Raw genomic sequence first — 25,468 nt, forward strand, 5'->3', positions numbered from 1 at the left:
GAGTTAAGCAGATGTTTAACCCTCAAACAACGACCGGCCACTTTCATCCCAAACGCATTTTTAGTAGCGCGTGCCTTTTATTAAACATTTAAATTATTACTTTTGATAACAATACCTTTTTTTAATAAATAATGCTTGACCGTGTTTGCATTTAGTACAACCTAATTATTTCGTTAAAATAATGATATATGCGTATAGTAACAACAATGAAAGTCGTGATGTAAAATTTTGTGGCATAATTATGGTCAATCCATTGTTATTTCATTGGAGGGGTGTTTTGATTTCGTTGTGCATTATAAATTGAGTATATCCGTCCAATAGGGTTGAGGTAAGCTGCCTCGAGGCTACAGTTTAGTGACAAATGTAATATACATTGAATGTTACTAAACATTAGAAGCTGTATGTACAACTATTTGATATTTTTGAACAGTCCTTTCAAACAGGAATCCCGTTTTCTATTTAATAAAACTATTCATACATCTTCTGTTTATTGTGCAAATAGAGTATCCATATTATATTACATTTACATGTGTAAATAGTGTTTTTTAGAAAGAATAACAAAGTATTAATCTGAAGCAGTTATTGGTGTATTATTGTGCTGTTTTGATGAGTATGTTTTATATAATCTTTATATATTATATATAAAACAAAGTCGTAGCCGCTGTTTGTTCGCTTATATCTTTTAAATTACTCGACGAATTTTAATGCGGTTTTCAGGATTAGATAGAGTGATTCTCTCCCAACAATTCCCTCAGACCCAATCCATCTAAAATGAAGTCCTGCGCTTACTGCGGAGCGCCATCCCAGACTATAGCTCACCTATTGTCCTGTCTTTTGTGCCCATTATCCGATCCATCCATTAAAGGAAGATTTAAAAAATGCGACAGAATGGGCAAAAGTCGTCGCAACGTACTAGGGAAGGTCCATTTAGTTACCGTTGAAACGAAAGAAGAAGAATATCAACAATTAAATTAAATGATAAAATAATAAAACATTCAAGAAAAGAGTTTATTCCTTCTTAAAAGGCCGACAACGCACTTGCAATTCTCCTGATGTTGTGCTGGACGGCAGTAATCACTTATCATCAGGTGTGCCGCAAGCTAGTTTGTCTCCTACACTATAAAACAATTTTTTTTTTATGTAAGTTACATTCGAACCCATTTCTACGTATGTTAGGGTAGTAATCACTTCAAATTCAAAATATCAAAATATGTTTATTCATGTAGGTCTATTACAGACTCTTATGATATATATCAAATCTACCGTCAGTTCGCAATGATTTCAAGCTGAGAAGAACTAACAAGAAACTCAGCTCATATTCTTTTAAACTATATGTGATATATTTTTACAATAATACAGATTAATTTTTAAGACCACAAAGCTCCCTATTGTGTATAAAGTAAGTATAAAAAGCACGCAAAAATGTTATAGCAATACAATAATATGAATTTTATTGAGCACATTATTCTAATATATAATAATATTTCTTACCTGACATAATTCTTTCATCTATTAAGTACATACTTTATATCGAATGAAAGTCATAAATTTAAGTAAAAAAGCCAAAACCGCTCGTAAAATAAAATTAATCGAGCGTACATTCTGTGTCGGGGCGTGTAACCGCAAAACCAATAGCGTACGTTGAATCGAAACGAACAACAATTTTGTATGCAAATGAAGAATATCTTAAGTGAGATCGAAACGGTCGCGTGCGCCGAACACAGTTAGTAAGGCTGTTGTCTTTAAAAGTGATTATAATGTTAAATATCACACACACATACACACACACCAGTTTACACAAATTCATCAGATGACATAAAATTAAAATACAAATAAAAATTATTTAATTGAATCATCCACTGTGGAAGGAAATAACATCTCTAACATAGGGATTCCCTAGCACAGATGTTACGGCCTATAAATTAATAATATTGTGTAAAAATTAATAAAAAATATTTTTATTATTAATGTAAGTCGGACTCCATTTTCCGTAATCAGCCCTTTATCTGGGCCGTTGCACGTGTAAATCTGAGACTGCTAAAGTAAACAGCTAAGCTCCTTCCAAAAGCGCAGAAGTCTCTTGGTGTCTTCACAGGCTTCACAACCTTAGAGCGACCTCACCGTTCCGAGGATTTCCAAGGAGGAGGAAAACAATTGTTTATTTCAAATCATATAGAATCAAAAATAATTTATTCATGTCGGACATTTTGCCGCTTATGTCCGACATGTCTATAATTCTGTGGTTTGTACATTTATTGACTGATGCTACATTGCAGATAGTAAACTTTAGACCATCTTCCCTCTTAAAATTGGAATTAAAATAGTTTATTTTTTATGAAGTTATTAGAAAAATTCCAATTTATTTACGGCTTTGATATTTTAACAGTAATTAAAGTACAATAAAATATTATAAAAATGAAATTGAGACTAAATTTAATTATTAAACTTTTTAATTTCTCAACTTATAAAAATTTTAATTATATTATTTGATCGTAAATTGTACAAACGAACAGATGTAATAATATACCGGGTAATATTAATGTAGTAAGGGTAAGGGGTTGCCAGTCACTAAACACTAAGCTACATGTGCGCGAGTGACAGCTTTCCAAGCTTTCGACTTTGAGCTTTCTGCTCCGTACAGAATGAACAAAATATATACGAGTTTCTCAAAATTGTATTTGCTTGGTTCTATGTAAATGACTTAGGAAATTAACGATGTCGGTAGTGTAGCGGTTTAATACACCGTCTTACTTCCAATGGTCACTGGTTCGATTCCTCGCTTGGTACAAACATTTGTATTCATCTGTGTGATTGTTTGTATCATCATATATATAATATGTATTTACAAAATATATACCAGTTATTTAGTACCCATAATACAAGCTCTGCTTAGCTTGCGACTAGATGGCGCTGTGTGAGTTGTCCTTATTACTATTAATCTTACTAATTTTATAAACCGTAAGTTTGTGAGTATGTGTCGATGGAAAGATATTTGTTACTCATTCAATTTGCGTGAAATAGATAGACGGATGAATTTTGATGGAACTTTACAATACTTATATATCAGAATCACACTTCATTTCATTCATAATTTAAGAGCTGTGCTCTTGGCGGTGGAGCTCCCGCCACCTTCCACGATCTTCCATCAGTCCTTTTAGCTGTTGATACGACACGACTCCAACTTTTTCTTTAACTTGCTTGATATAGCTGTGTCTCGGTCTTCCCCTTCCTCTCTTTCCATCTATTTTTCCTTCAATAATGTTGTTAATTAGTTCGTCGTGTCGTATCAAGTGCCCCAACATTTTCCCCCGCCTATTCTCAATAATATCTATGATCTGTTTCTTTTCTTTAATCCTCTTAAGAACTTTTTCATTCCTTATTTTGTCTTTCCAGCTAATTCTTTCCATTCTTCAGAATCACACATAGGCTATAAATTTCACACGGAGCACAGCTAGTTCATTATAATTTCAGAACGAGACAAAAGACATTATTGCCTAGGCAACTTCGATGGGTCTTTTAAAAGTAATAAAATAACTACTGTAGTATTTTTTCTATGCTTCTACGAATACAAAAGTATTGTGTTTGCTATAAATTATCAACAAATATGCAGGCAGTGTATAGGGCTATCACGTATATGTTTCACGGTTCATTTGGTAGGAACGCCGATGTTTCGCATCTGTTTCCAACGATTCAATGTGCCCACAGTACAGAGTGGAATGTATTGTGCAGTGGATTTGATGCTACGGCTTACGAGGGTCGTTTTGGACAAAATTGTCTATATTTGTACTTTGGTTCACTCGTCGTCTATCGTAGTTCCTAACTTTGTAAGAAATCCTCGTACGAAGTAGTAAAATTTAATATCTTAAGATAATTTACACTGCGCCATCTAGTCCCAAAATAAGCAGAGCTTGCATACTAGGCAACTGACATATATAGTTTTAAATATATGTATAAATAGTTTTAAAATATAAACGTGTTGGCAATTAGCTGTAAGTTTATATTGTGTTAATTAAATAAATATATAAAATAAATATATAAAAGTTATGCCCGCGGTTTCATTCGCGTTAAGTTTATATCCTATATGTAATTCTGATGTATAGCTATAGTATATTACTTTTCATCTTCTTCTTTCTTAATCTTAGTATATTTCATCAAAATCCGTTCAGTAGTTTTTGCGCGAAAGAGTAACAGACATCCATCCATACTCACACACTTTCGCTTTTATAATTTTAACAAGATATACAAATAAACCCAATACAAATAATCATACTCATGAATATAAATGTTTATATGCATGGTAAGAAATTGAACTATCGGTACCAACGGGCCGTCAAAACTTAGATTAGTTTGGCTCTCTTACCTCATATATCACAGATAATATTATCGATATTCGTAGGTTAAAACATTGTACAAACTTTTATGGTCGATGTGCTCCCTCAAATATAGTTAACTGCAAAGATAGCTGGCTCATCCGTCATACTGTTAAAATGGTGCCGCTTGTGGGGACTAGTCTGTTTGGGTTGCGAACACTGATTAGACTATTTGCTTTTGCAATAGCACATGCTAGTGGTCACTCTATTCTCCCAAGTTTGAATTTAAAAAGTAATCTGTATTATTGTAAACATGTATAATATTAATTTGTAAAGAATACGAGCTGAGTTTCTTGTCAGTTCTTCTCATCTCGAAATCATTCCGAACTCACGGTAGATTTGAAATATTATAAGAGTCTGTAATAGACCTACATGAATAAAAATATTTTGATTTGAATTTGAAAAAAATTTATATTTTATGAGAGTGAAAATATTACAGTACTAAAGAGAAACATTATATTTGTTTGAGGATCTTCACACAATTGTAATCAATGGCATTATTGTTAAATAGGATTGATGGCATGACTGTTTTGGTTTGATAGATTTACAATTCAATATATTTGTTTATATAGGTCTATTTCAGACTCTTATGATATGTCAGATCTACCTTCAGTTCCGAATGATTTCGAGATTAGAAGAACTGACAAGGAACTCAGTTCGTATTCTTTTCAAATAAATGTTGTACATGTTTAATTTATATGTACAAGTATCTAGTACCTATAACATAAGCTCTACTTACCGTGGGATTAGACGGCGCCGTGTTAATTGTCTAGGGTTATTTATTATTACTTCACTTGTATACCTCTCGCTCTAATCTCTCGCATATAAATGTGAAACAAAAAAGAACTATGTAAATATTTACATTTATTTGTAACATCTATTTTCTATTCAATTCTTTTATAGTTTCTTAACCACCTTCTGTGTAATTTGTCAATAACCTAACGTTAAACTTACCGCAACCAACCGAAACAAGAGTAATTAAAGAAGAACCACACCTGAACTACTCCATCAATCTAGCGAACCATAGACTCGAGGCAATTACATGACAACGTTGATGACTCTATCTTATCTATGGACATCTAACACGATTAATAATTTAGGAGCGAACCATATGGAGACACATTTGGGATATTACTCAGAGGTAGAGTTTAATGGAATTGATTCTAAAGGAATATCAGTTAAATAAAATTAAAATTATTTCACAAAATGTGGTCATAATAAAGTAACCTTTATCTTGGATAGGGTTTTTTTGTCAGACATTGACATTGATAGTGGAATGGTGCACCCGCCTGCGCTAATGGTATACGCTAGTGGGGCAGCAGTGAAGGATGATAGGGTGAGCGTGAAGTCAGATCAGTTTGCCGGTGGTTTCCAGTAGAACCTCGTGGAGGTCGACATGGTATGTTGCTAGCAATGGGGCTACTATCCTCATTACTAACAATCCCTATCCTCGTTTTGGATAGGGTAGACAGAGGCGTTCACAACTGTCGGCATCATGATGCACCTAACTTATTTCACTGTAATATTTGAATACATGTTGTCTTACTTACCGCGCCGTGTCTGGATTTACTTGTTTGTCCCCTATGCTATATAAAAAAAACAATTTAGTTTGTTAGTGGTGATTACATCACCAGAGAATAAGTCAGAAGTATAAATTGATATGAAAAGTTTTAAGAAATCGTCTTAGCCAAATTTAAAATCACGACCTTCTGGCCTAATTTGGACAGTTAAAAAATAGATAGATTGTTTGTATCGGTCTGAGTATTTTTGGTGTATATTTTGTATGTACGAGTATGTATTACATAACACAAGCACTGTTTGAGGCAAGATGATGTTTGTGAATTGTCTATGGTTAATATTATTATTTTATAGTATATTTTACGACTATTATGACAGATGAGTCAGTCAGAAGCGTTTAATAATAATTTATAATCATTATTTATATTCATAATAATTCTATATTTATTTAATTTAAATGTATAAATTCTACCTAATACATAATTCACTTCCAGTTATATGTTATACACATCTTTGTATACAACGGCTTACTAATTTCAATTAGGGAGTTCGGCCACTGTGTAATATCTCGCTGTGCCCCTTGAAGAAATTATATAGACACCACGGGCCCTTTTAAAATTTATCTAATGGGCTACGTTGGAAATTTAATGCGAATTACGTACACGAAAGTAGAATCTAGCTAGAATCCTTAGTAATATTATTAATGCGAAAGTAAGTCTGTCTGTCTCGCTTTCACGCCAAAACTACTGATCCGATTTAAATAAAATTTGGTACACAGGTAGTCTAGACCCTGAGAAAGGACATAGGCTACTTTTTAATGCGAATAAAGTGTTGTAAGGGATTGAAATTGGGGATGAAAGATTGTATGGAAGAATCGTCATTTTTTTAAGCTTTTTCATTTTTGAAGCTAGAAGCTCGAAACTTTTTTTTGAGGCTGCTAATTAAATATAAATAAGTATGCTATTCAGAATTTGTACTAATTTTACCCTTAAGGGGGTAAAATAAAATAGAGGATGAAAAGTTTGTATGGAAAATCGTTACTTTTAAAGCTAGAATGATGAAACTTTCCTTGCTATTTTTGGTTAGATTATTGAATATTATTTCTTCATTTGGTCACTATAATATGCGGACGAAGTCGCAGGCAGACCTAGTTATAGAATAAAAGGAATTATTATTGTATGTTGTAAATCGAGACCATCTAGTTCGCCCGATTTAAACTCAATTTTTTTATCTACCTCACAGAGAGTTTACAACAATAATTCACAAACTCTAGTAAATTTAAAAGCAAACATTATGTATGGATAGATTTTTATAATATTAGTAGAATGTAAGAATAAGGTAACAAGACCTATGTGTATATTAAAGTAAATTTATTGCTTTACACAAATTTATTGTTATTATATTTTATCCTCAGTCCGTAACATATTTTAAGTGTTAATTTACAAATATGTATATTTAGGCATAAGTATTTATTTACTTTTTAAAATGTCGTTTTAATATAAATTACGGTATCACAGTGACCGGGGTGTGGCCACCCCTTTGAGGGCAACCGCTATGAAATATTAGTTAATGCTGATATGCTTGAGAAATTATTAGGGGAAGAAATCATTTGAGTACGTAACTGATATTTTATAGTCATGTTGTTATTGTTGTTTGATATTATACTACTCTTTTATTAACTATTTGCTGACTTGCGCAATTTTGTATGCGATAGATTTTCTCGTTTTAAAAATTTTTTCATTGATACTCTGATTCTATTAATACAATAGCGAGCAAAAATATGGAATCACTTACTTGGAATTGATTCCGTGCGATATTGAGTACTTAATACATAGTTAAGAATAATAAATTTATATTATTATATATTATTATTAATACCATTTGAAAGGTTAAACTGTTTACTTTAAATTGATACAAAATTCATTAAAATCACACCCCTATTTAAGGAGCAATCCCGGATTGAGTGAAGGAGTTAGGAAAACTTAAGAATAATGGAAAAATAATGAATTGAATAAACAACAATAATTGATTAATAACAAATTATTTGGCCTTAAAATTAAGATTGAATATTCTGTGTTCACTCCCCTCGCCCTAATAACTTATTCTGTATCTTTATCCTGATTCCTTAGAATAGAATAGAATAGAAAATAATTTATTCAAATAAACTTAATTTAAGCACTTTTGAACAGTCACAACAATTTTTTTTTAATATGCCGCTCATTCGGAAATCTTTCTCATCACAAGAAGAACGAAGAAACTTGTGTCTGAAAGATATATATTTGTGAAGCTAACTCTGAATAAAATAAAATATATTTCTTTTCACTTGTAGGGCAGGCAGGTATTGGAATCCTCATAACGGAACGCTGAAATTCCAATAAGCTTTCTGAATGCACAATAAATACCTTACAAACAAATAGCTGACGATATATTTTTTATTATAAAATCCATATACATAGTATAAATACGGTTCTGGATACTTGCTTGCTCATTTTGATTTTGAGCATTAATGAAACTAGTGCAACAATTTATAATGTTTTTTTAGTAATAATAATAATCTCAGGACAATTCACACAGCGCCGCTAAGCTAGCTAAACCTATACAAACACATTTTTTTTTCATATATACATATATTATACATAGAAAACAGATATAAACAAATATAATCATGAATACAAATGTTTGTGCCGTGCGATGAATCGAACTCGCGACCATTGGAAATAGGGCGTTGTGCTAAATGACTAGACCACCAAAGCCGACAAAAATATTATACCTATGGTTATTAATTAATGGTGTATTGTGTATATTCCCTACAAATAAATAAAATTAAATTGTCTGTTTGTAATTTCAAATCAACAGATTTTCACCTAACGCCTTTGAAAGTCTATAGGATACTTCCAGCAAGAAGTTAATTAAAAACAATTACTGTCTTTTTGTTTTGCTCATCTCTGAAACCGCTGGACCGATTTTGACGGGACTTTCACTCACAGATACCTAATATTATAAGAAGTAACTTAGGCTACTTTTATTATAGATTTGCACTGGTATCATTGTTTTTTTGATACCCTACTCCAACTATTCTAAACATAACGTACCTACATTGAGTTGTTAAAAAAATCGTTAATCATGTGTTTTGAATAATCTAGTCCTTTATTTATTACATTCTAAAGATTATAAACATAAATTTTTGTTTGAACAAAACAAACGCCAACTCACCACGAAAGGGTTGCGGATTATTCCCGGGGTAAAATGGGCTATTGTCGTACTTTGGAATCCCCATAAACAGGGTATTATGGAGAATGTTTTAGGAGCCTACGCTTTCAAGGGTGTGCGTACCTACATTTTATAGACGTTCTGGATACATCTCCCAAATATGTGGATCATAAATTTGAAATTTCTTAGCATTTAGAAGTTCTTATAACATTAGCTACTTAAGTGTTCGCACTTAGTAGTCCGACATCAGTCCAGCCATTGCAGAAGTTAGAAGAATGGGGAAGAAGAAGAGGTTAGAAGTTACGGAATGGAGGACCAGACAGACAGACAGATAGAATTTTTTTTTAATTAATTAAATTTTTCGGGCAAGTGTCGAAGATACTTATTTAGTGTTAATTTAAAAAAACTGTTAATTTGAAATTGCAAACTGATATTTTAATTTCATTTATTTATGTAGATGGTCATTCTCTACTCCCGTTTAGCGTCAATTATCCCCAAAAATAACAGATACCCTCGTCATCCTAACATTAAACGGACATGACGTCACCATTGTTCAATAATCGTCATTTTATACCCCCCTATGCTTAGTCACGCATAGAAAAATAAATCTATGCGTTCATAAGCGAAATTCGGTCATTATCTCTCAACAATGCAAAGAGTTTTATCTGTTATAGAATATGCCAATAAACAAAGATTAGAATGCACTTTTTTTTAATAAAACGAAGGGTATATTGAAATGTATGGATTAAAGTTAAATCCGTAATAGCGGGAAAGTCAAACGTTTGGCAAATATTTGTTATCAACTATTATAGGGAGTAAAAAAGGGTTGTAAAATTATTTAGGGTTAGGTATATCTACCTAATATTATAGATAACATACTATGTAAATAAAAAGTAAACAAATAGTGCAAATGTAATAAGCAATTGTATGTAATATTATGTTATCTGTGGTAATATTATCTTAGGTGCCGTTCAAGTATTACGTAAGGTACGTCACGTAAGTACGGGGGATGGGGAAGTCTAGATGATGATTGTGTCATCGGTAGCTATTTACTTTTTCGAATGGCAACTCTCACAGTGTCTTTGCTAAAAAAACCATACATTAATTGAAACGGAGAGGGGGTAAGAACTTTGCTTATTTTTGCTGACAAGGGGGATGGGGGGGGGGGTGGGGGATTGTATTAAATCTGCTTACGTAATACTTGGACGGCCTCTATGTAATATTAACATATATGTGGTAATAGCATAGTTATTCTGAAATTGGAATTTATCATACATGGAATTCCTTTTCAATTACAACCTTTTTTCTTTATTTTCTGCTGATTTAGTTTGTGTCAGGATATCAGTCAACTTTGTTTTCGATCTAAGGACAATATAGTATATGTAACCAGGCTTTCTACGTCTCTCTGTGGCTTTTTGGTTTCGTGTAAAAAAACCACTAAAATATATATATTTTAAAATTGACGTAGATGTCGAATATATTTTTATTGTGAGAAGAGTTATTTTTTATTATCAATTTAATAAGATTGCTAAATTTTATTTATGATTTTTCCACTGACGAGATTACAGACAATTCAAATGGGAATAAGTTTACTCAATTAAAACTATTTAGTGATAAATTCAACATTATTTTTTTTTTCAAGATTTAAAAAACTAGGAAACAAAAGTAGTGGTCCATTAGGTAATACACATTAGACATCTATTATTATCCAGCAGAACTAACTAACAATTTGGTTAAGCACGTCGTCCGCATATATTCTGATGCTAACCTGATGCTAACTTTATAATTGTAAACTTCAGTAAAATTCACAATATAAGTCTAATCTAATGAAATTATAAATATTTTCTACAAAGCACGTCTATTTCTTTATATGTCACATGAAACTTCAAATTCAAATTCAAGTTCTATGTAGTACATTCATACGTCACTAGATGGCGCTAAATAGAAAGCAGCGAACGCTTATATTCATTGCAAATGTTTACAGACAGAAGTCATAGATGTCACTATGCATAAGCACATAGTTATCATTATCTTGGCTAGATGGCGCTAAATAGGAAAAGTGGCGGCCTATAACGATTTACACAGAGTATTTGTTAAGTATCTAGTTTACATGCACAAATCATAGATGTCACGTATAGCAATGAACATGAAATCAAGCATTGGAACACTGTTATAATAATCATCACACTTATTTTTAAGAATTTATTGTAAAAAAAGAATCAGTTCCTTGGTCAGTATTGTCTACTGTCTCACCTATTTCAGCGTTTATTTTTACATAGCTATGTTTTGTGATCAATGTTGTCATAGAAGATCTCTTATATTCAGAAATATTGATTGATGGTAATGATATTTATTTCTTTGTTTTTAGTCGAGACAAATATATATGGAAACTGTATTTAAACGTGACATAATCCTACAGTAAAAAGTATCTATAATATATATATAACAATATAAAAATCCATTGCGTGTTTTTTTAATATACCTACGTTAATGGTCTACCCACGCTAGTGGGGCACCAGTATGAGTAAAGTATCATAGGGTGAAGTACCTAAGTTTGCAAATCGTGATGAATTGAACAACATGAATAATATATATTATTATGTATTATCTGTATTATAGTAGGTATATATTTATATTTATGTATGTATATTTGTAAGTATTTTTAAAAAAACCTATTTACCTATGTTAGTTAGAATTATAAGTTAGTCCTTTCCCACAACTGTCCATCAACCGCTTTCTGTTCTTACCTAATGGTAAGCTGGTAGAGAATTCCATATGGCATTAAGCTCGCCAAATTGTACAATTGTTAAAAGGGCAATAAAGAATAAATAATCCATATTACTAATAATACTTTCCCGATAAGAAAAGCGAGTAAATCATACGTATGCAATTAGCACAGTTAGGGGGACGGGGATTGTTAAGAATGTGGACTGATGATACTGGTTGACCTCCACGAGGTTCCCCCTGGAAATTGGATAAATTCCCGGTGAATTTATCAGGATGGGCTAACTGACCTGATTTCATGTTAATCTTATCATTCTCCAGTAGTGTCCCGCCAGCGTAAACCGTTAGTGCAGGCGGGTACATTCTTCCATTGTCATCCACTAAAAAAAAAGTAGCACAGATAACATAATATTAAATACTAGTAGTGACTCTGTATCTCTAATACTACCAATGTAGTGATTATTGATTGTTTTTGTTCCACCTATCCATTTCTTAGATGTCACAATATACGTATTATACTTGTACAAAACGTAAAAAGAAAATAACCTACAAAGTCAGTCAACGTAAAATATTTCTACAGATGTCTTCCTGACGGATTACAATGTTTCGTCAACTCGAGTACAGGGATGCCAGCCGTACGAAAATTCTCGTACAAGTACCACAATTCTCGTACAAGTACCACAATTCTCGAACAAGTAGCACAATTCTAGTACAAGTACCTCAATTCTAGTACAAGTACCACAATTTTAACCTTCGTTTTGGTACGTGGACATTTTCATTTTCGTACAAGTGTGTACGAGATCGGTCATAATATTATGATGTACGAGGTTAGAGAACCAATTCTTTTTTTATTTTTATTTATATGCACAACGATTATTACAGGCATAGATCCAATATAAGCATACAACACAATAGTGTATCTAATAAATTTGTGTAGTAATTATACGAGAATTTTTTTATTCTTCTTATATTTTAAGGTATTTTTTAAGGGATGACAATGGAATGGTACACTCGCCTGCGCTAAGGGTATACGCTGTACGTATGGCGTATACGTATGGCGAGACAGTGATAGTAGGTAGTGCAGGATGATGAGATAAGTATGAGGTCAGGTCAGTTAGTCCATCTGAGTGAAAAAAAAACCAAAGATGGAAAACAAATGGATTACGGTTTTCGAAACACAAATTCATGAGTAAATAGCTGTATAAATTTGAAATTGGAATTCCTAACCAAAGAGGATATATTTAAGATTAAAGTGGCCAGTACGATAAAACGCCAATTCCATATGTAAGGACCTAATATTTTAATGGTGGCAACCCTGCGTGGAGTCTCGTGTGGGCAGCGTCTGCGTACGCGCAGACAGATAATAATCGCAGGCATAAGACACGCAGAGCACCGTGGGAAAGTGCGCTTGCGCTTGTAATTTCTGAGCCAAACTAACATGCGATATTTCATAAAAGATGTTTGATGTTACAAATTAATGTTTTACCCACGGCCCAAAACTATACTCTCCCTCTGAAATACACATTATTGTGATATAACAATATGTATATTTAAATTATTTCAGTAGTTTCTTTCGAGTGGTGGCTCCACTGAAATTCGGTGCTGTTCTGTGCTGCAAGTTGCGGCACCAGCTGTGTATTAGTAGTAGCTTATAGCGTAAAATGAGTTTTGCTATGCTAGGCTGCATAAATTATTATTAATATTGTTATAAGTTACATTAGGAAATTGCAGGATACAAAGTGGTGTGTTCTCCAGAATAGAAACGCATAAGTGGTCATGTTGACGTAATAGCCGTGATGGTGTTCATATTATTATTAACTAGCTATCCGCCCCGGCTTTGTACGGGTGTACATGTATTATACATATAAACCTTCCTCTTAAATCACTTTCACTTCCCGGATTTTAATGCAGTTTTAGCAATAGCGAAAAATTATTGCGAAAAAGTGCATTAAAATCCGTTGCGTAGTTTCAAAGATCTAAGCAGACAGACAGCGGAAGCGACTTTATTTTATACTACGTAAAGATAACAATAATTAAATTAAGAAATTGCTCCTTTTTGAACTGGTATGATAAAAATATGGGCATTTTAAAAAAATATTCAGTGGATAGATTCCAAGTGAATTATAAAATAAATTACTACAATCTGGAGCAATTTCTCTAATGACCGCAAAGATCATAGGACCCGGCTAATCATTAAAATGCTCCAAGTGCTCGAACACACACAATGTATTAAAGATTGTAATAGAGCAGACGGTTCATTCATAATATAGATAGACAAAAAACTATAGAGTAGAACAGTATATTTTCGTCATTCGACTATAGTAATAATAGTAGTAATATATTGTATTTTATTTTAATTTCAATCTTTTAGTGTTATTCAAGTCCTTTATATGTAGGTGCAGTAAAGTATAAGACATAAATAATATGCTATACACTTTCTTTCCAGTATACAGAATTCTTTTAGATTATACAGCGAGCCAGTTAAATTACAATATTACTTCAAGACAATATCTTGCCGTATAATAAAAAAAATAATACGAATATGATTCGTAAATCAGTCCCGACTAAGAATTAAATTCTCAATAATTATAATAAGAAATCGTAATAAGTACAGTAATCATTATTTATTATTTAGAAAAGAACTAAATACTAGTATAAAAATAAACAAAGGCTACAACATCAACAGTTAGATCAAATAAGAAATAGTTAAATATATTTCTCGTTTATAACATTAATAAGACAAGAATAATATGAGACTGCATAAATATATGCCAATTTCCATCTGCCTCTGAGAGACATCGTGATAGAAGGTACGTACACGTCTAATAAATAACTACTACCTCTATTCTACATTTGCATTATCTTTACGCCATATGTTACCTTAATTTAGACAATACACCTAATCAAACCAGTTTGTATGATCGTTTTAAAAGAATTTTGACCCTATTATCTAATATTTTGGGTATGTATTTCCGTGGAGGAACGGTTTGGTGTTGATTTTTTGTTATCATTAAATTTATAGCATAACTGAATTGTCCGTGGTGGAATCATTGTTTTGATGGTGTATTGCAGGTAATATTAGAAATAACATACAATGGACCGTGTAATGTGTTAGAGAAATTGTTGGTCTTGTACCCACGATATTTAGTTCCGGTCTAATGTTAGTTTTAGGAGAAATTCTTTTATTGTACTGTGTTTATTGATATGTGTTAGTAATAACAAAAACACTCAGCATACATATAAATACATTATATAGGGCTGTATCAGAATTATATTTATGTATTTGTTAATTAAAATTGCTTAGCATACTAATTTGTTTTTCAGCTTCGTATTTATATGTATACATATGCATATGTCAATTTTTATGATACAATCCATGCCTTTACGTTACATTTCTTTAAGAACCGTCTAACTCTTCAGTTTTATTGTTATTCGTAATATTATTATGGATATTAATGCGTGTGACTGTCTGTCTGTTATCTTTAAAGACTAAACATTACGACGTATCTTAACGTGTCGGTAAGCGATCATTATTTAAATACATATATATTTTTACAGTAATATGTTGTGATGAAAGCAATGTAATCATGAGGAAATTAAATTATATCTTATATATAAAATTCTCGTGTTTTCGTTCCCATACTCCTCCGAAAATGCTTGACCGATTCTCATGAAATTTTGTGACAGCTTTCTCCATGGTTCATCGAAATGGCAGTTTTACCACAACATTTGTGTTGGTTTCCAACTACAACAATTTGTGAGCCCTTCTCCACATTTACATTTATAAATGTGTAAATTTTAACTCTCTAACCACAATGACATTTTATGAGATCCAACCATTTTATAAGCGATGCATGGAGGTATCCACAATTATGAATTTACCAAATAAACTTTCTTGCGTACGTTGAAACAAAGCACAATAAAACGCATGTAACCAATAAATAATAAATAAATAAACGTGCGGACAATTAACACTGCGACATCCAGCCCCATGGTAAGCAGAACTTGTGTTATGGGTACTAGGCAACTGATATAAATACATATATATATTTTTTTTGTAAATACATACATAATATATATATTTTTTTAAATCTATACATATGTTTTGTTCATAGAAAACACAGATATAGAAACAATCATACTTAGAATTCAATAGCAGGGAATTCGACTCTATGAATCACCCGATCGAACTATTCGGCCAAAACATCCCGTGGGTTTCGAAAACGAAATATCTCGGCGTCACCCTAGATAGGAAACTAACGTTTCGTCCTCACATCAAGCGTGTCCGCGACCGAGCCGCCTTTATACTAGGGCGACTCTATCCTTTTATTAACAAGCACAGTAAAATGTCGCTTCGCAACAAGCTGACATTATACAAGGCTTGCATCCGTCCCATCATGACCTACGCTAGTCCCGTATTCGCCCACATACCCTACTGCTTAATCAACAGACTACAGGTCATTCAGAATAGGTTTTTCATCTGATCCTAGTTATTGATATGTTCTTCAATACTGTAGAACATACTTATGTTCTATCACCAATAGTTTCTAGCAAGATGCAAGATATTTTATAGCATTTTTTTCCACCTTGAGTTACGTAAAGTTTTAGTAAGAATTCCTAATCTCTCCTAGCAATAAATATAGCCTATGTTACTCAGGGTGAATGTAGCTTTCTAATGGTGAAAGAATTTTTGAAATCGGCAAAGTAGTTTTTGAGTTTATTGATTACAAACATACATATACACAAAAATACAAATCTTTGTTATTTATATAGTGTAGATTTGAGAAATATATGCCTACTACTGTTATTTTTGTTTTACTAGTTACTCGCCCCACTTCGTGCGGGTAACTAGTAAAACAAAAATACATGTATACATGTACTACACATATAAACCTTCCTCTTGAATCACTCTACCTACGAGTATTGCTAAAATTTGCATTAAAATCCATGGCGTAGTTTAAAAGATCTAAGCGAAGAGACAGCGGAAGTGACTTCATTTTATATTGTGTAACGATAATTAAAACACATTTACTTTTTCAATTTCACTATACTTCTACATTAGACTCGTAGGCCTGTACCGTAGAAACTGAAGTGACTACTATTGTGTAATTTTTTTAAATGTTCGATAATGACAAAGTTTGTATGTTAGCTAATAAATAAATTTAGAAATCGCACATTGCCGGGCCAAATACCTGCAAATGGATATTTTTAGCTAATATACCGTAATTTTATTACTATTAAAATTATATTATTATGTCTTTTAATTATTTTGTCTATCAATTACTGTAATCGGTAAAAATTGTGTGATTACTTAAAACTATTTACAATAATAAGCCCTTTATTTTGAAATTTACAATTCTTTTCAACTAAAATATATATTTTTACAATAGATCTCTAATGTCATTGTGCCTTTTGGCATAGGCCTCCGCCAGCGCGCTATTTGGTTTCTATCATGCGCCACTATTCTCTATTTTGTGCCCACTGTTGACTACAACTCTTCCCATTTCATTAACTGCCTGCCCCTCTTTCTCTTTCCGTTTCTAGGATACCATTCTGTTATTCTTCTACTCCATTTTGCTTTGTGTCACGCATCATGGCACACCGTATCTTGATCTGTTTTTGTCAGTATCAACCTCGACCGGTCCAGGTCCAGTCGTCGAATGCCTGTCATACTTCTCTCCATGGCCCTTTAGAAGATGGCTAGTTTTGCTCTATGAGATTAAAAACTAATAACGAATGAATAACCCTGGACAATAAAAACATAATACACATAGAAAACACCAGACCAATACAAACAATCATACTCATCAATACAAATGTTTGTAAAACAAAACTACTCTGTTATTTATTCATATCCCTAGATTTGTACATTGTAAACATTGACAACATGTCCATTTCAAAGACAAATTGCTAGACGAGCCAGAAGTTCCTATACTGTGTATATTTAACGACAGACAGACAAAACTCACAATTTGTTATTATACATATGACATGTGTACCGATCATGCTGATTGCAATTTAAATGAATTGTATAAATTTGAATATTTTAACGATAGATAAGTTAATTTGGGTTAAGTGTGACTTCATTTTGTGTTAGCAATTAGTGAAGTCGATATATGTGATATAAACATAAACAATTTTTTTTTTAAATTGCGTTAAATAAAAATTAACTACGATATTGAGTAATTTTGGTTCTGGGAACCCAAATTTTGCATATATAGTAAAATAAATTTTACTTTATCAGAAACGAACCAAGGGGTAAGTTACGAGTACTTATTACTTTTCTAGATGTCTTTTTAAGAAACTACAGAATACAGTATAGCACAATAGAGTGCAGTGTTTCTAATAGTGCCATATATTCTTATAAATTACAATAATAATCTCGTGACAATTCACACAGCGCCATCTAGACCCAAGTTAAGCTAGCTAAAGCTTGTGTTATGGATACTATATAACTACACAAATACGTAGATATACATAGAAAACATCCAAACCGATATAGACCACCTAGTCCGTCAATTATATATATAATAAACAGATTATTGGTATACCAACAACCTGAGAACCCTGTGTTCTATGATCTGTTCATTAACAACACACGCAATGATTTAATCTATCTATGTACTCATGTAATTATTTCATCTCATCACTCCACGCGTTGATTGTACTTAACAAAACGAACATACAAGTGTAATATAACTATTATAATGACTAAGTACTCCGTGGGAACATTGATATGCAGAGAAATATTATTCGTCTCACTCTTTCTGGCATTAACATATTTTATATGGTCGTCTCGCTCCACTAAAATTCGTGACTCTACAATATCGTGTGGGGAATGTCGTGTAATTTTGTTATTTTCGAACGATAGCTTAATATAATACTTGTGTATTTTTATTGACTTAACTTACATATTAATGCATAATCTGTAATCGTAATATATGTACAAAAATTGCGTGTCACGCTGTTCGTACGTGGTGGAATACTAAAGTACTTAACCGATTTTGGTGAAATTTTATGTTAACCGTGGGTTTGAGAATGGGTTGTTATATATGTTTTATACCCCTAAATGATAAGAATGGTTTACCCCAAATTAGAGTGTTTTTTTATTAATTTTTGGCATATTAATAAAAAATATGCCAAAAATTAATAAAAAAAATTCAGCATTAAAAATATTGTACTTTTCAGATTCAGTTGGTTAGAAATCCAACTTAAAATTTTTCACCCTTCTACCGTCAATCCCTATTTTTAATAGCTATTTTTAATTTTTATAATACAGACATACCAACCCATTAATACTAAATTTGCATACTGCAAGGATCGAACTCACATTCATTATAGATATTAGTTTTTGAGGTAGCGTGGAAACCGCTACATTACCAAGGTTCAATTAATAAGTAGGTGACTTGTTTTTAACAGATACTCAATCACAAATAATCCTTCAACATAGGGCTGTTCAAAAACTAGTTTAACTTTAACATAATAAACTTGAACATGAATGAAATTATTGTCATAACATCTCCCTTTGAATGGGCACACACACAAACGGAAAGGGTTTAAAAACGATGCGTAGGCGCAGGCGTAAAAGATTGTATAATAGCCTGTGTACTACGGCAATATTAGAAATGCAGTTCATGAAGGCGCCACTAGTCGTACATTACCTATCTCGTTGATGGAACATATCGTGTTTCCCAAGTTTGTCACACGCAAACGTAACTTGGTTATTCGCTAAGTTATAGCTATACGAATACCATAAAATATGTCAAGAAGTAAAATTGTGAACTCGTAAAGCTTTTTGTTTAAAAAAAGAATATTAGATTCTTTTGTGTTTTAAATTATAGATACTCGAAAAATGTGTCGGGTTTCTGAAACCATAGCTTATTACTCATTTAAAAAAGGAACACTTAACCACAGAGTAGAAAAAACCTGCATATTTATTCCTACTGGCCAGTTTGTCTGTACTTTTTATCGTAAAAACATAGAACGAGTAATAAAAAAGAAAATCTACATTTTGTATTAAAAATACCTTTATCAAATAGGTACCAGCACATATTTTATTTCATTTATAAAGTTATTAAAATAAATACAAGTATTATAGAATGTGAATAGATTTGTTTCCAAATATCTATTTTTATTCTAATCCTTTTAATATAATCAGTACGTTACATATCTCCCTACGTTTAATAATATAACGTAGTGATTACATACTCATTGCGTTTACGATTATAATATTTGTGGAGTTACATATTAAAAATAATAATGATATATTTGTTAACATATTTCTTTATTTCGAATAAACTGATATATTAACTTGGATAATTAAAAAGGCCAGAGAGGCCATGTACTAATAACATACACAATTACACAGTACAAAACTTACATATGTACCTTTTCCGGGATAGCAATGTAAACGAGAAAGGTAAATTTTTTTCTTTTATTTGGTTGTTTGGGCTATTGTCAGGTGCTTGGACCTGTAGCACTACGACCTATATAGATCTATTGTCTCGCCCTTTCTCAGAGTTAGCTATATAGACCCGTCAGGGTCAAGAATTGAAGGATATTCTTAGGAGTGATGGTTTTATCTCCTCAGGATAGAGTATAAATTTTTTAAAGAAGATATTTCGTTTATGCATGAGTGGGATGTGTAGTAGTTTTCTCTTCAGTTGGGCAAAATCTGTAGTTTTTTTTGTGCACAGGCCTAGGTTTGCCACATGTTTGACCAATTTGCAATGTTTTGAGAGCCCTAGGTAGACAACCCACGATAGAGCATTGTATCTTCCAGATATTCTTTAATGCTGTTATAGGCTTTATTATGAAATAGTGTTTTGAACATTTAATGAATGTAATAAATTAATTTTCTTATTTTTATATATGAAGCCATTTTTAAAATTCTTTATTGCATAATAAAAAGTGAAGAATAGGCGAGTGCCAGTGCAAGTGTAAGGTTAGCTGGTAGGAAATGCCATACATACACTATATATGGCATTCCCTACCAGCTAACCTTCAGGTAGAAATAGAAAGAGTTATAGGGCAGTGATGGCGAAAAACTGTGACAATATCTTATTAATATTATATATATAATTTTCTGAGTATGGATGGATGTTTGTTATTCTTTCACGCAAAAATACTGAACGGATTTTGATGAAACTTTACAGTAATATAGCGCATGTATCAGAATAATATACAGGCTATAAAGAACACGCGAGTGAAACTGCAGGCATAGCTATTATTATGTATATAACTGCGTTCCAATTTATTATATATTGAAATAGACTTTGAGTATATCAACTGAGTGTTTTGTATATTATCAATTCAAGCATCGTATATCATTGTATACATAAAAACTTACCACAAACGTTTTTTTAGTAATACGGTGTCAATTTTCAAATATCCTTTTAAATCCGTATTGATTGGTCACAGAGCACTCGTGGCCCGCTCCGAAATACAATCCGGTTTTTTAATATAGAGCTCCAAAGTTTATAAATATAAGCAATGCAATATTAATTAAAAATATGAATTGGCTGCCTATTTGCCTATTTAAATTAACTGGTTTTTTTTTATAAAAAAGTAACTATTTATAGTAACAGTACATATTATATTTATTAGGAAATAGGTATCTATTTAGAAATGAAAATTATTTATTTCAAGCTCTTATAAAACATAACAATAGTGTAAAATAGTATAATACAATACAATAGCTTATTTTCTTCTTGCAATCCATAAATTTGGTCAAAAGAACTGCATTTTAAAGAGCATTTTAATAGTTTCCTAATTTACTTACCCATAGCGATAATTTTGTACGCAGTACTTCAACCCGGATACAGATCAGTTACCTACTTATATTTAACTATTAAGAGTTATTAGTGTTATTATATTATGAAAATGCCACAAGAAAAAATCAACATAATTGTAAAATAACGTCATGAATCTATCTACATTCATCTTTACAAAAATAGCCTAAAATTGATTTAGTAAGTCATTATTATACATTACGTATAAAACGCCATAGCCGTGTCTATCACCTTCTAAAAACAGAAGAAATTCTTTTCCGGAGCAACCTCGGAAGGAGCGCAGCCTGACGCGCGCAATTGTTTTATTTTTTAACCGGAGCATTGGCGCCAAACAAACCCACAGTCAGTACGAACGCGCTCGTTGGCTGTGCGCATGTGTAGTTTGCGGCCATATTGCCGTTGCTATGGTGACGTGATTTGTAATCAAATAAGCATCCAATAAGAAACTGGTGGAAAATACGGAAAAACTAAATAGTTTGAAGTAGAAAAACAAAATCGTTTCAGTGTTTCATTTTTTTCTTTGCGGTTATAAAATTATGGTGAGTTCGAGTGTACCTATTATATTTTTTTTATTATTTGAAAGTTATTTTGTTTTGATGTTGATTTGGTACTATTGTAATTGCGCATGATCCATAGAGTTCGTATATTAACTGTATAGAATGATCTTTTTTGTTTTAAAGAATGTACCTAATGTGTGCTAAAAAAAATACAAGAAAAGGAACATTAATGTTCTTTGCTCAGTAAATAGAATTACATATTACATAGTATTTAGGTAAAAAATAATTTAGTCTTTAGTACCTACATTAATAAAATAGAACAAGTTAATACACATTTAATTACGTAATTGAAATATATTCCAGCCAGCCAGCATCTCTTCATGTATATAGGTAGTTATTGCATTTATTAGATTCTAATAAACTTTTTTAAGTGTTCATAACTTTTGAATACAATATCCGGTTACTTATTTAGAATACAATTCAATAGGAGAACAATATTATAAATGCAATTCGAGTATTGCAAATAAAATATTAAATTGTACATAACTTTATATATAATTGAAAAATAAGTACTGCATTTTTTTATTTTTTCAATACACCATTTAAACAGTCTCTTGAAATTAAATTAAACACAAAGTAGGTATATAAAGAAGTTAATTAAAAATACATGAATTGGGTTCACAAAAGCACAATGTAATTATTAAAGAACAAAGAAACGTATAAAATGGATATTAGAATTATGCAATGTCAACATTCAAAAAATGTAATTATGAAAACAAAGAAATCGTAACGTCAGAAACCAAACACAATAGCAGTATAGGCTGCGACCTTTTCCCAGTGAAGGGAAAATTGGAAACAAAAAAAATTATTATTAATAGATACGTTTTCTAATACTTTCATTCGTTGCGTTTTATTGATAGTTGCAGTAGTAATTAAATCTTAAGCGTCTTTAGATTGAATCTCGATTGGACTGTGTATGACTTTCACTGGATTGAGTGGTTACCTAAAAGAACCTTATTGGATTGGTTAATCTATAATAATAACTAGTACTTTTTCACAAGACAATCTCTAAATGCAGCATGGCTTCTGTTTCGCTTCCGGATATCTATATTGCGATCTGTTTTACATTTTATTGTTTATAAAATATAATTTTTAATCTTAAACATTTTGGTTCGGTTTAATAATTTATTAGACAAGTCAAAATCTACTTAATTAATTTAAAAAGAACATTTTTAAGTCCTTTGACAATTTCAGTCCAAAGTCATCATAAAGATAGAGTGATTGCTTTCATACTAATATTTAAATACCTATTTAAAAAAAAACTAATACGTGTTGCAATTTTTTTTTTTGGATACTCAAATGTTCAACCATTATTTGAATGTTTGAACTAGTTTCTTTGTGTAACTGTGCCAACGGTTCTTTTTAGGACCATTTCAGTTCTAACGCTTATGAAATGTAACGTTAATTACTCTGTGGTAACTTCAGATTTGAATTCACCGTTCTTTTGGTCTGTCTGCGGTCACCTCAAACTCTGTAGTATTCGTGTACCTATCTATAAATCTTTGTCTATGGTAAGCAAGTATAGATGTTAAATTATTGATATTTATATTATAGGATGTGATATTAAAATATTTGAAATGTACCAGATGAATATGGAATAAAGACAAGCTTCGTATTAGTTCAAAAAACACGTGAAAAATTGGAGATATTTGTAAAAAAATGGGTAGCTACGTATGAGTCATGAGTGTCACATTATAACATGATGTCCATAGTTCTGCTGTTCATGCCTATACATATATATACTAGCTGTGCTCGCGGTTTTGCCCGCGCGAAATTTATAGCCTATATGTTATTTTAATGTATATTATGTAATTTCATATTACATATTCATATTAATTACGTAATACATTTTTTCTATCAATAACTAATTAATACAAAGCAGATCAAATCACAACAATGAAAGAAAACAAGAGTAATAAAACCGTTTTGTTACCGCGGTATATCTAATAGTAGGCTAATGGGAATTAAGAGGATTGTTAGTAATATGGACGATTGTGATGATCTTATTGCTGCCAATAATAATAATAATAATCTCAGGACAATACACACAGCGCCATCTAGACCCAAGTTAAGCTAGCTAAAGCTTGTGTTATGGGTACTAGATAACTGATACAAATACATAGATAATTTTTTCGTAAATACATACATTATTATACATAGAAAACACCCAGACCGATACAAACAATCATACTCATGCATACAAATGTTTGTGCCGTGCGAGGTATCGAACCCGCGACCATCGGACGTAAAGCGGTGTGCTAGACCGCTAGACCACCGAGGTCGTCTACAACTCTGTTTGCGTGGATTTTTTGTATTAAAATGAATGAATCCTAAAATAAAAAAATTGCCTAAGTTACTCAGTTATAACATTAGCTCTTATCTACGTATTAAAGTACCGTCGAAATCAGTCTAGCTGTTTCTTAGATTAGCAAGAATAAACAAACAAAATCATATACTTACGTAATTTTTTTGATGTAAGTACATATAGATATTGTATTACTTTTATATAATTTTATATATAATATAAATAATTTTATATTCAGTGAAAAGCTGTTAATTTGAAATTACAGACAGATACTTTAATTTTATTTATTTCTATATATTGCATATAAACACCCAGATCAATACAAATACAAACTGTCATCCCCAATTTTTTACTTTACGGGTAACAATTTTACAAACTTAATCATATTTATTTACAATATTTAAAGAACAGCTTAAAAAATAAGTTCCATGATTCTAGTTTAAAAATGACGATACTCCTATACAACCCTTTATGTCCCCTTTCAACCCCTTACAAATCTTTACAACCCTTCGCATTTAAAAGTAGCCTATGTCCTTTCTAGTCTAGGTAATTTACTTGTGTACCAAATTTCATTTTAGTAGTTTTGGCGTGAAGGCAGGACAGACAGAGTTACTTGCGCATTTATAATATTAGTAAGCATAATTACAATAATTTTATGGCTTTTATACGAAGAGGTTTCATGTGTTAAAACACGCAGAAATGTTAGGGTCGAATTGACCCTATTTCAGCTTACATCCACCATTGTACATAGTTACATAATAGTCAGATTTTGTATAACAATATCACAAATACAATACAGATGACACTTTTGTAATAATTGTAAAACATTTGGTTCGAACAAATAACAGTACATTAGTATGTAGTGGACCACTGTATTGACTCAGCCGTTACAAACAAAAGGTTTTATATTTAACAATCATTGGAATTCACAAGGTACAGTTAGCAATATGAATGTTATATCTGAATATATGTACATACTATGACTTAAATTAC

The 25,468-nt window shown here is 31.7% G+C and overlaps 1 protein-coding gene across 1 annotated transcript in view; it reads left to right on the forward strand.

Annotated features, from left to right (window-relative positions):
• The first annotated feature begins 21,972 nt into the window (after positions 1-21,972).
• Positions 21,973-25,468, forward strand: part of LOC131853446 (protein draper-like) — a 56,536-nt gene continuing 53,040 nt past the window's right edge. The window contains exon 1 of the mRNA XM_059204336.1: positions 21,973-22,152. The gene's annotated coding sequence lies outside the window, so the exon portion shown is untranslated. The remainder of the gene's footprint in view (positions 22,153-25,468) is intronic.

The sequence above is a fragment of the Achroia grisella genome, unplaced genomic scaffold, assembly GCF_030625045.1.
Source record: "Achroia grisella isolate CSIRO2021 unplaced genomic scaffold, CSIRO_AGI_Agris_v1 utg902, whole genome shotgun sequence".
Lineage (NCBI taxonomy): Eukaryota > Metazoa > Arthropoda > Insecta > Lepidoptera > Pyralidae > Achroia > Achroia grisella.